We start from the raw sequence: 13,347 nt of genomic DNA on the forward strand, positions 1-13,347 counted from the left end.
CAAAGCATTCACAGTATATTGCGATGCCTCTAGAGTTGGTTTAGGATGTGTGCTAATGCAAGATGGGAGAGTCATAGCCTATGCCTCTCGCCAGTTAAAGCCCCATGAACAAAACTACCCCACCCATGACCTCGAGTTAGCTGCAGTGGTATTTGCGTTGAAGATGTGGAGGCACTACCTTTATGGAAACCGTTGTGAACTATACACGGACCATAAAAGCCTCAAGTATATCTTCACGCAAAAGGAGTTGAATATGAGACAAAGACGGTGGTTAGAACTCATTAAGGATTATGACCTTAGTGTTAACTACCACCCAGGAAAGGCTAATGTGGTGGCAGACGCCCTTAGCCGAAAAACCTCATGCAATTATGTCAAGATTCCCAACCTATGATAAGCATCTGATACATGAGCTGGGAATGATGGGAATTGAATTCATACATAAACCGGGTGAGAAAATCCTAACTACATTAACAATCAGACCCAATTTGTTGGACGAAATCAAGGAAAACCAAACCAAAGATGAGTTCATTTGTGAGGAAAAACGCAGAATACAAGAAGGTCAACCATCAGAGTTTCACCCGATTATGTGTGCCAAATATCCTTGATATTAAGCAAATAATACTCCAGGAGGCACACAACACTCCGTACACCATACACCCTGGTAGCACAAAAATGTACCGTGATGTTAAAGGTACATTTTGGTGGAGAAATATGAAAAGAGAAATTGCTCAGTATGTGGACGAGTGTGACACTTGTAAGAAAGTAAAGGCAGAACACCAGCGACCACCAGGATTGTTGCAACATCTCCAAATTCCGCAATGGAAATGGGAGGAAATCCACATGGACTTTATCACCGGACTGCCCAAGACAAGAAATCGAGAGGAAATCATATGGGTCATAGTTGACCGACTCACTAAATCTGCCCGTTTTATCCCTTTAGCCCCGGGTTGCTCCAGGGAAAAATTGGCTGAGCTATATATCCACAGGATAGTAGCTCTACATGGAACACCTTCCAAAATAGTGTCAGATCGTGGATCTATGTTTACATCCAAGTTCTGGGAAAAATTACAAGAAGCGTTAGGAACAAAATTGGATTTTAGTACCGCTTATCACCCCCAGACTAGCGGTCAAGTCGAGAGGGTGAACCAAATCATAGAAGACATGCTAAGGGCTTGCGTGCTAGATTTTGGTGACTCATGAAGCAAGCACTTACCCTTAGCAGAGTTTGCGTATAACAATAGCTACCAAGCTAGTATTGGTATGTCCCCATTTGAAGCCTTATACGGTTGAAGATGCCGAACCCCAATATGTTGGGTGGAAACCGGAGAAAAGAAACTCTTAGCACCCGACTTGGTCCAAGAAACCGCGGAAAAAGTCCGTATAATTAGAGAGCGGCTCAAGACAGCACAAACCCGGCAAAAGAGCTATGTGGACAGGAGACGACGCGATATACAATACCAACCCGGAGACTTTCTTTATTTAAAAGTCTCACCAATTAAAGGTGTCAAGCACTTTGCAGTACAAGGAAAACTAAGTCCGTGATATATTGGTCCCTATCGGATCTTAAAAAGAAAAGGGACAGTGGCATACAAATTAGAATTGCCAGTGCACCTACAAGGGATTCATGATGTATTTCATGTTTCCCAATTACGCAAGAGCGTAAAGTCACCATTTGAGAGTCTCGAAGGAAGAATTAACCCTCCGAAAGGACCTAACATATGAGAAGCATCCTAGTCGTATTTTGGACACCGAGGAAAAGAAACTCAGGAGTAAAACAATTAAATATTGCAAGGTGCAATGGGGAAATCATCCGGTGCGAGAAACAACTTGGGAAAAAGAAGATGACCTCCGAGAAAAATATCCTTACCTTTTCAAGGTGCGACTCAACAAATTTCGAGGATGAAATTTTCTCTAAGGAGGAAAGGATGTAAAAACCATAAAATAAATAAATAGTAATAAAATTTGATAACGATAATTTCAACGGCGTTGCCAAAACATTAATTAAAATAATAGAAATAACTACACTTAATTATTATTTTTATTACAGCTAATAGCATTTAGTCATGCACAACAATTCTTCTCCAAACCTCCCTATATTTTATAGACCCTTGTCTCATTTCCTTCACACAAAGTAAATGGCAACTAATGGCCAGCCAAGCAAATTACACTTGTCCCTAGTACATCCCAGTGGAGGCATGCATGCCAGATGTAATGCCTCTCCAAACCGACATAGCTATTCACCCCACTGTAAATAGGAGCCATCCCTTTCACTGTGGCCACACACAATCATCCGCTGGAGAAACCCCTCTGCCTTTTCACCTTGCCTTTTCACCTTCTGCCACACTGCTATCCTCCCCTGCTGTGAAGCTCTTTGGGTTGCATGCGCCACCAGGTACTAATCAAGTATCTTGTTGTGTTAGCCCTTCTTGCTTGATTTCTTATCTATCTCCACCTCGGTTTGAATCAGTCCATAAGCATCTATTCACCTTGATCTATTTACCTTGCTGTAAAAAGAGAAACAATAGTTATGGAAGAAAAACATAAACTAGATGGAGGAAAACAAAGACATTGCAGTTTTGTGATTCATGTGTAGCTGTAAAAGAAAATCTATGTGTGTGTTCATCTCTACCTTGTATTAGATCTGACATGCTAAGAATTAAATCTTAGAAATTAACCCATTATTAAGATTGCATGTGTAGCTTTGGGGCCAGACAATCTGTGTATGCTACTTGACCACTGTCATTTTCAGTAAACATTGGTTGGTTAATGTTCTGTTACGAAATAAATCTCAAGATGGTATGTCTCACTTGCACATACCCTGTACCGGAAAATAACCCATTTAACTTTTGCACAAATGAAATCTTGCTAGAATATCTCACTCATTTTTTTCCGGTTTCCCTTAGTATAATTTGAGTCTATCAATGTTGCTGTTCACTTGGTTGTTTGTGGGGTTCAGAGAGGAGTGTGCGCACACACACAGTAGGAATACTTAGATTTAATTTGTGGCAGCACCTAACCATCACAAGCAATTAACTTGCCACCCATAGATTTGTAGTAAGCCTTTAACAGTGGGGATTCACTGGTTAATTCCTAGTTTTGAGCTTAATAAAAAGAATCATAGTAGTGCAGGGGTGGCATAGTAGAGCCAAAAATAATGATAAACAATATGGAGCAAATCTGCAGACCACGTCCACACCACAAGAGTAAAGCTTGATTAATTCCTTGGTCTTGAGATTAACAAGAAGCATGGCAGTAAGGGGAGTCACGGCACAAACACTTGTAGTAGAAGCAAGAACACTGCACAGAGAGGAATTTGGACTGGCACTTACACTAGTAGCAGTAGACAAAGGCGAGCCGGGCGCTGGTAGCGGCCATGTTGCCGGAGCCGTGCCGGTGAAGCCGCTCGCACCTGACGGCCGTAGTTGCACGCCTCATGCGTGCAGCTCTGCTGGAGGAAGATGTAGGCATGGAGACGTCGTTGCCGCTGCAGCCGGTGGCAAGCCCACCGGACCTGGATCAGGCGGCGCTAGGATTGAGTGGTGGCGACGTTTTTGGCGGCGGCGGATCAAATAAATAGGGGGATATGGTAGAGGGAGACGAGGAGAATCTGTAAGTATCTGCCGTGTCGCCGGAGATGCCCGGACGGGGCAGATCCAGGCGACGGCGGCCGTGCTCTGTTCTTGGGGAGAGAGAGAGGTGAGTGGGGTGGTTCTGTTCGTGGGACAACGAGAAGTTAAGTAGTCTCTCTGGATAGACACGGGCCTTAACCAGCGAAGTACTAGTAGTACAGTACTGGGCTACTGTTCTTTTACTTATTATTTCTTTTACCACTCTCTGGACTGGATGACATACATGCATGCTACTCTGTTTTGGATGGCTTAATGCATTTTATCTCTCAATGGAACACTAGGACGTATCACCACTTAGTTAATTACATGTGGCTTGCTCAACATGGCCGTGTTGCTGGATGTTAGATTTTTAATTAGGAAAATAATTAATAATATAAACATGTTCCTGAAATAATTATCAGGAGTCGATCTCGGACCCGTAGGAGCCACGTCTGGTGGTTCCGAGTTGATCGAAGCGCTACCCGGCAAGTCGTCATCTCCTTGACCATGTCTTGATAATTGTTTTCTGGGCTATGGGTCATTTCTAAAATTTTGCATAAGAATTAAAAATAAATATTTTTCATAAATGAAATGAGATTTGGATCAGGTGGATCCACTAATTTGGCAATTGGACCAGATCAGGTGAAGTATCTGTATTGAGTAGTTGTGACCCGGGCAGGGCTACATTATAAATAAATATTTGGTGGGTAGGGGAGCTTATGTTGGTGAAGGCAATCCAGGTAGGGTTGGCTTGGATGGCAGGCTCCTCTACATAGGGTATCACATTAGGACACAACCAACTGGCGCTTACTTCAAAAGCGGCGCAAATCGTACTGACCATAGACCTGGAATGAAACGGGCTGAACCGACTACCCATGCCAAGTAGCTGCCTCTGCATGGGTGAGAAGGTGGTTGTAGCCGGGTAGGTACAGTCACCCTAGGGCGGTACCGCCGGTCAGCGGTCTCGACCCGCGGGTCTTTAGTAAGGCAAGGTGGAAAGCAGAGGTAGTGTACGGGTTGGTTAAAGGTTCTGGTTCCTTGGTCTAGTCGTGCGCACGGGTAGCGCATGGACGACTTGTACCAAGTGATGCTATGGGCAAAGCAGTACACCTCTGATCAGAGTAAATGTGATGTCACTCCCAGCTTCCGAGATTGGAAGTGCGTCGTGTGGGTTTTCCTCTAACACAGGATGTAAGATCCCACGTCGCTCTGTCGCCAGTAGATTTTATGAATAAAATTTGGTTTTCAACAAAATGGGTTAAGGGAAAATATTTTTACCTACATAGTATTTTGAGATAATGGCTCGGTGGTGGTAGCCGTGGCCGATGAAGTTTTTCCTCTTTAAAAACTCATACATTCACTTTTCCCGGTGACTTGCGGAGTACGTATTTTATACGTACTCAGCTACATTTATGTTGTTTTTCAGAGCAAGAGAGTTATGAGAACTCCGAGGCGATAGAGAATGGTACTTATGATGAGTCTGGTCATTTTAACGACTTCGGTTATACTGAAGTGGAGTATGATTATGAGGAAGTCGACAATCAAAGCTATGAAGAGTAGATGCCCTCCATGGTTGGTCGAAAAGGCTCGTACTAGAGGCGGGTGACGATCTATCGTCATGGCCGCTTAGGCTTAGTCGACACTTGAGGTGTCTCTATAATAAAAGCTTGCCTACTCATGGCAGCCGCTCCGTCTTGTACATGATACTGTTCTCCTTAACTAATTCTGGCGCAACTCTGAAGTGATGGCTTCCGTTACGCCTGGCTCTGTTGGACGTAACGGGGCTCACAGTCATGAACATGCATTAAAATTAATCAACACCGAATGCAAGCATGAGTATGATATAATCCACCACGAACATAAATATCGTGAAGGCTATGTTGACTTTGTTTCAACTACATGCGTGAACATGCGTGTCGTGGTATTCTCACGGGGGGCTTGCGAGTCGACAGATGCCACAAGGGCTTAGTGTGAGGGTAAGACTACTGCTGATAGGATCAGGAGCAGGTATGCGAGTAGCACGCTCTAGTTTACCCAGGTTCAGGGCTCTCCGGAGAGATAACAGCCCTACTCCTGCATGTCTGAGTATATCTGATATATCTGGTACAAAGTACTCCTGGAGCTGTATCTGAGATCAGGGCTAAGGGCACCTGATCTCGTATATGCATGCGTATGGCCGGCTCTAGTGGCCAAGTATGGCCATGGCTTGTGGTCGTGAGTGGCCTTGTGGCCAAATGAATGTGGCGTGAGGGAGTGGATGGATGGATGTGTGCCCCTTTTATAGTGTGGGCTAGCTTACTTCCTAAGCTATGTAGTGGCATGGACAAGTGGGCATGGGGGTATGGTGTGGGTGTCATGCTTGTCTCCTGGGTCACTTCATGAATAGTGCCCAGGGACAAGTGACACTGTACATGATGGCGTCGTGGTACAGCTGTCTCGTCCGAGGTATAGCCGTCTCGTCGGTGTCTTGTCGGTGTCGGGTTGGGCTGCAATCGGCAGCCGGCTGGTTGGCGCAGTCGGCAGCCGGCTGGGCAGAGCAGTCGGACGGGTGAAAGTGCAACTATCCCTAGGTGGTTTTGGTAATTCATAACAACATATAGCTCATTGAGCTAATACTATTCCAAGATGATTATTTCAGGAAAGCTCAATGATTGACATGGCATGGATGTGAAAGTGGAACCCTCAAAATGCTAAGGACAAAGGATTGGCTCAAGCTCAAAAGCTCAAGACTCTTCATTTTATATTTTAGTGATCCAAGATCACATTGAGTCTTTAGGAAGAGCCAATACTATTAAGGAGGGATGAGGTGTTGCTTAATGAGCCTCTTGCTTCATGTGCTTAGTGATATGCTCCAAAACCCTCAACTACTTTTCCATATCCACATATGACCTAAACCCTAAGCCAAACTCGGCCCTACCGATTCTTCCTATCCGGTGCCACCGAGTTTCACTTGTCATTAGCCACTGCCAAACTCTAGCAATTCGGTCCTACCAATAGGGATCTCGGTCTCACCGAGATGGGGTTGCAAACTCTCTGTTTCCCTTTTGTAACTTTTCGGTCCCACCGAAAAAGCGAATCGGTCCCACCGAGATTGCAATGTAAACTCAGTGTTTCCCCTTTGTAACTTTTGGGTCTCACTGAGTTTCACTCGGTCTCACCGAAAGAGCAAATCGGTCCCACCGAGTTTGCCTGACCAACTCTCTGGTTAGCTAATTACCAAATTCGGTCCCACCGAGTTTGTGTAATCGGTCTCACCGAGATTACGTTATGCCCAAACCCTAACCGTATCGGTCCTACCGAGTTGCATATCAGTCCCACTGAAAATCACTAACGATCACTAGGTTTACATTTTCGGTCCGACCGAGCTTATTGATTCGGTCCCACCGAGATTGGAAAACTGTGTAACGGTTGGATTTTGTGTGGAGGCTATATATACCCCTCCACCTTCTTCTCATTCGGAAAGAGAGCTATCAGAACACACACACCATTCCAACTCATATGTTCTGAGAGAGAACCACCTACTCATGTGTTGAGACCAAGACATTCCATTCCTACCATATGAATCTTGATCTCTAGCCTTCCCAAGTTGCTTTCCACTCAAACCCTCTTTCCACCAAATCCAAATCCTATGAGAGAGAGTTGAGTGTTGGGGAGACTATCATTTGAAGCACAAGAGCAAGGAGTTCATTACCTACACACCATTTGTTATTTCTTGAAGAGTGGTGTCTCCTAGATTGGCTAGGTGTCACTTGGGAGCCTCCGGTAAGATTGTGGAGTTGAACCAAGGAGTTTGTAAGGGCAAGGAGATCGCCTACTTCGTGAAGATCTACCGCTAGTGAGGCAAGTCCTGTGTGGGCGTTGGCCATGGTGGGATAGGCAAGGTTGCTTCTTCGTGGACCCTTTGTGGGCGGTTGCTTCTTCGTGGACCCTTCGTGGGTGGAGCCCTGTGTGGACTCGCGCAACCGTTACCCTTGGGTGGAGTCCTGTGTGGACTCGCGCAACCGTTACCCTTCGTGGGTTGAAGTCTCCATCAACGTGGATGTAGGATAGCACCACCTATCCGAACCACGGGAAAAACATCCGTGTCTCCAATAGCGTTTGATTTCTCCAAACCCTTCCCTTTACATTCTTGCAAGTTGCATGCTTTACTTTCCGCTGCCTATATACTCTTTGCATGCTTGCTTGAATTATGTGATGATTGCTTGACTTGTTCTAAATTAGCTAAAATCTGGCAAGAACTAAAATTGGGAGAAGGTTAAGTTTTTATTTGGTCAAGTAGTCTAATCACCCCCCCTCTAGACATACTTTCGATCCTACAAGTGGTATCAGAGCTTTGGTCTCCATTTGCTTGATCTCCATAGCTTTTGGTGGTCATAGCCTTGGTTTCACAACCTAGGAGAGTATGGCGTCTAGCAAGGGAAATTATCACCGTAGAGGTACTTACTTTGATGGTACTAATTTTGCTAGTTGGAAGCATAAAATGAAAATGCATATTCTTGGACATAACCCTGCTGTTTGGGCTATTGTGTGTGTTGGTTTGCAAGGTGACTTCTTTAATGGGAGAGAACCGAACCGTGAAGCTACCGTGGATGAGTTGAAGATGTTGCAATACAATGCTCAAGCTTGTGATATTCTCTTCAACGGATTGTGCCCCGAAGAATTCAACAAAATCAGCCGCCTTGAGAATGCAAAGGAAATTTGGGACACTTTGATTGATATGCACGAAGGTACCGACTCTGTCAAGGAATCCAAATTGGATGTGCTTCAAAGCCAACTTGACAAGTTCAAGATGAAGAATGGTGAAGGTGTCGCCGAAATGTACTCTAGGCTTGCTCTCATCACAAATGAGATTGCCGGCTTAGGAAGTGAAGAGATGACCGATAGATTCATCATCAAGAAGATTCTAAGAGCCTTGAATGGAAAGTATGATACCGTGTGCACATTGATCCAAATGATGCCCAATTACAAAGATCTCAAGCCAACGGAAGTGATTGGAAGAATTGTTGCTCATGAGATGTCACTTAAGGATAAAGAGGAACTTCACAACAAATCAAGTGGTGCCTATAAAGCCTCATGTGAAGCCCCTACATCATCAAGTGAGAAACAAGACTTCAATGAAGAATTGAGCTTAATGGTGAAGAACTTCAACAAGTTCTACAAGAGTAGAAGCAAAGATAGAAGCTTCAAGTCAAGGTCCTACAATGACAAAAGATCTTCTAGTCGAGAGCGAAACTGCTACAATTGTGAAAGACCCGGACACTATTCCAATGAGTGTACGGCTCCCTACAAAAGAAGAGAAGATTCTCCAAAAAGAAGAAGCAAAGAATCACCACCAAGAAAGAGAAGGAGCAGAGATGATCGTTATGAACGAAGATACTCATGGAGAAGTAAGGATTCGGAAAGGAAGGAAAAATTATCAAGGAGCTACACAAGACGAAGACATCAAGCTCATGTTGGTGAATGGGTATCCGGCTCCGACTCCGACAGCCACTCCGAGAGAAGTTATTACTCCAGCTCCGAAGATACTCAAGATGAAGGTGTTGCCGGTCTAGCACTTGTGTCAACCAACTCCTACGACATATTTGACTCACCAAATGAGGGAATTGGAAGATGCCTCATGGCCAAAGGTCCTAAGGTAACACACCCCGAGTATGTTGATTTCAATAGTGATGAAGATGACTTGTTAGGTGATGATTTGCTTGTTGACAACTCTAGTGATGAATACTATGATGAAAGACAAATTAATCATGCTAATCAAGATAAAACGAAAGACAATGATAAGGAGAAGATTGAGTCTCTAACTAAAGAACTAAAAACTCTTAAGTTAGCTCATGACACTATCTTCGAAGATCATCGAGAACTTTTAAGAGCTCATGAGAAATTACGCTTTGAAAAGCTCAATCTTGAGCAAGAGCATGAGTTCTTAAAAGCAATCAATGATGATCTCCGCAAGAAAAGTTCTTCTTACATTGCCAAGCGTTTACTTTTATCCACTTACATGCCTCAAGTCAAGTCTAACAAGAAAGATTCTTCCTCTAGCAGTAACAATGATCATGTTAAATCCAATATTGTTGCTTCTAGTAGTTCTCTTGATTCCACTAATGATTCTCTTAGCCAAGTTACACTTGAGCAAGAAAATAGCTTATTGAAGGAAATTATAGAGAAAGGAGTATACAAAAGCCTTGCCGGGAGTAAGCAATTCGAGGAAATTGTGCGCAAGCAAGGAATGCACCGGAAGAATCAAGGTGTTGGTTTTGAACGAAAGTTCAATGCCAATGGAGTTGAGTGGGAAGAAGATCAATACCCCAAGACAAAGTTTGTCCCTCAACAAGAGAAGTATACTTCTTTCAAGGGGACACAAGCTCAAGATGATCTTCCACCACAAGACTACAAGTAAAAAGGCAAGGACAAGTTTCAAGAGGAAATTGATGCATTTGAAGAAGCTCCAAAGATCTTAGTCAAGTGGATTCCCAAGACTACTTCAAGTTCCACTTCATCAAGTACGACTACAACTCCAAGGATTCCCATCAAGATGGTGTGGATCCAAAAGAAGAAAAACTAGAGAGTTCTTGAGGGTGACTCCGCCAACATACTTCACTCTTATCATTTTGGCAAGAACAAGTGCAATCAACTTCCACATCTTGCACTAGTTCAAGGAGTCACAAACCCTCTTGTTGGTAAGACAAGGGACAAGGTGACCTAACAGTTTTCATGGACATCATCTTTTGTGTGCATCACTCTATGTCTATGGATATCCTTGCTTGTTCCTTATGGGACTAACCCATGTAGGTATTGAAAGTGCAATTCACTCAAATGGATAGCTCCAAGAGATCTACATCAACATTGAGCATCCACATCTTCAATATCTACATGAAGTCATCATCGACAAAACCCAAGGTTAGTTCATCCCTCTTAGGGGGGATATCACATCTAGGGGGAGCTTTACTCTAAGACTTGAGCTAAATCAACTCTAAAGATGTGAACAAAGAAATGCTTTATGTAAAAGTGGTAACCCCACTTGAGCTTAAACAATGAGTATGACCTATGATCAAGTGCTCTCACTTGACTCCTAAGTCAATATACTCATATATAGATGACCTAGTCATCGCAAATTGCTTGATAGATGCTAGAATTTGTTGTGCATGCCTTGTCACATATTTCATTTGCCATCTTATTGTGTGAGCATGCTGGTTGCACATTTTACTCATTCGAGGACATCCACTTATTGTTTTGATTGTTTGGTTTTATCTTCTTTTGCCAAGTGGATGGACAAGAATGCCTAAGAACCTCCTCTAGCTATCTATGCTCTTCTCGTCTCAAACTCTATTCATGCTGCATCACAAAATTTGATCAAGTCAGATTCGAACCACTCTGTGTGAGGAGCGCTCGGAGTCCCCGATTCGTCATAGACTTAAACTTCCAAAACCTCTTTATGATCCTCGGTCTGACCGATACTCTACTTTCGGTCCTACCGAGATCATTAAGTTGATCTAGGTTTTCGATCTCGGTGCAACCGATTTGAACCTTTCGGTCACACCGAGTTTCAGTAACTGCTTGCAGTTATGAATTTCGGTGCCACCGAGTTGTTCCACTCGGTCACACCGACAGGGTCGGGCTATATATAGTCACGGGCAAAATTTGGAAATTTCTCCGAACCCCTTCGCCCGCGCGATAGCTTGCTCTGCCCTCGAGGTCTCCGGATCATCTTCTTGCCGCCAGCAGCCTCCAGTCGCTGGTGTCCGTCGCCGTCAACGGGAATTCTGCCCCGCCGTTGCCGCCGTAGCAAGTCCCTGCCGAACTAGGGTATGGACTTGATCTTTGTGCTATTCCTCAATCTGATTCCTAGCACATTGTGATCATATTGATTCTTGCCACGTTTGATCAACTTCTATCCAGTCAAAACGCTCATAGATTAGGTTTGATTCGAAAATTCTAGGTTTAGGTTTCCGCCGAAACTATCTCGGACCCATCGAGTTGAAAAACTCGGTCCCACCGATTTGGCTTATGCCATTGCACAAGTGAGACTCGGTCTGACCGAGAATTACTTATCGGTGTGACCGATTTTTGAACTCAGTGAAACCCTAGCAGTCTCGGTGCCACCAAACTGTGACTCGGTCCTACCGAGTTCACTAATTTAGGTTCCAAAACTGCTTCGGTATCCGAGTTTGAAAATCGGTAGATCCGAGATGATTTTAGTGGGAAACTAAAACTAAGTTTTTGGATCATTCTTTTGCGAAAATACTCTGCATTTTGTGATGCTCATCTTTTCTATCTCATCTATAATCTATTCACAGGGTCAGCAGTCAGTTTGCAGCATGTCTGATCAAAGTGATAGCCAAAATATGTCAGAGCAGCAAGTGGTGATGAGTGAGGGCACTAGTCCCTCCAGTTCATCTGATGAAGGCAGCAGGAGCACTCCTAGCAATTTGCCAAAGGCTGCCACGAGACAAAGGAAGAAGAGGACTTCAGATTCCGAAGATGAGGACTATGTGGCAGAGGAAGAGGCCACTTCCAAGAGAATTGAGCCAGCTCAAGGCACTAAGCCAGGTCTGAAAATCAAAAGGCCAACAGGCAGGCAGCCCATGTCAAAGGCAAGAGCCTCAACTGAGAAGCCCACTCCCCAAGAGCCAGTTGCAGCTGAGGGCAAGAAAAGGAAGGAGAGGGTGAAGAAGACTGTGGTTAGAGTGCTTGGAAAAGCTTCCATCATGGAAGAAGAAGAGGAAGAAGAGGTAGCTGCACCAGCACCCAAGGCACCCAAGCTGATGGGTGATGCCATAAGGTCAGGGGCTACTGCATCTAAGCCCAAAGCTGCCTCCAAGCCAAAACCTAAAAGAAATACAAGGAACATTCCTGCAGCTGAGAAGAACAAGGCCCCAGTGCCTGAGACTGTTGCTGAGGATGAGGAGGAGAATGTCCTGAGAAAGCTAAAGTCCAAGATCCCAGAGCACAACGATGCTCATCCTGTGGCTGAGGATATGAAGCTCAGGAGAGATTCAGGGCTGAGGAAATGGAGAGAAGCAGACCCATATGCTTCAAAGAGAAGGACTGTCGTGGACTACAGGTTTCACACCAAGGAGCAGCAGGATTTCTATGAGACTGTTTCGCTAGATAAGAAGCCAATTGTCTGTGACATGAGATGGGTTGACTGGACTTACATGAGGGAGAAGGAGGAACACTACCCAGGAGTATATGACAGCTTTCATAGTGTGGGCTAGCTTACTTCCTAAGCTATGTAGTGGCATGGACAAGTGGGCATGGGGGTATGGTGTGGGTGTCATGCTTGTCTCCTGGGTCACTTCATGAATAGTGCCCAGGGACAGGTGACACTGTACATGATGGCGTCGTGGTACAGCTGTCTCGTCCGAGGTATGGCCGTCTCGTCGGTGTCTTGTCGGTGTTGGGTTGGGCTGCAGTCGGCAGCCGGCTGGTTGGCACAGTCGGCAGCCGGCTGGGCAGAGCAGTCGGACGGGTGAAAGTGCAACTATCCCTAGGTGGTTTTGGTAATTCATAACAACATATAGCTCATTGAGCTAATACTATTTCAATATGATTATTTCAGGAAAGCTCAATGATTGGCATGGCATGGATGTGAAAGTCGAACCCTAAAAATGCTAAGGACAAAAGATTGGCTCAAGCTCAAAAGCTCAAGACTCTTCATTTTATATTTTAGTGATCCAAGATCACATTGAGTCTTTAGGAAAAGCCAATACTATCAAGGAGGGATGAGGTGTTGCTTAAT

General features: G+C 44.5%; 1 long non-coding RNA gene across 1 annotated transcript; it reads right to left on the reverse strand.

Annotated features, from left to right (window-relative positions):
* Positions 1–2,020: 2,020 nt before the first annotated feature.
* On the reverse strand, positions 2,021–3,805 carry LOC125536692 (uncharacterized). The gene is made up of 2 exons (XR_007295197.2): positions 3,330–3,805; positions 2,021–2,504 (listed from the first exon to the last, which is right to left on the reverse strand). It is a non-coding gene; the product is annotated as an uncharacterized LOC125536692 (long non-coding RNA).
* Positions 3,806–13,347: the final 9,542 nt, after the last annotated feature.

The sequence above is a fragment of the Triticum urartu genome, chromosome 2A (assembly GCF_056163025.1).
Source record: "Triticum urartu cultivar PI428250 chromosome 2A, HENAU_Tu73, whole genome shotgun sequence".
NCBI lineage: Eukaryota > Viridiplantae > Streptophyta > Magnoliopsida > Poales > Poaceae > Triticum > Triticum urartu.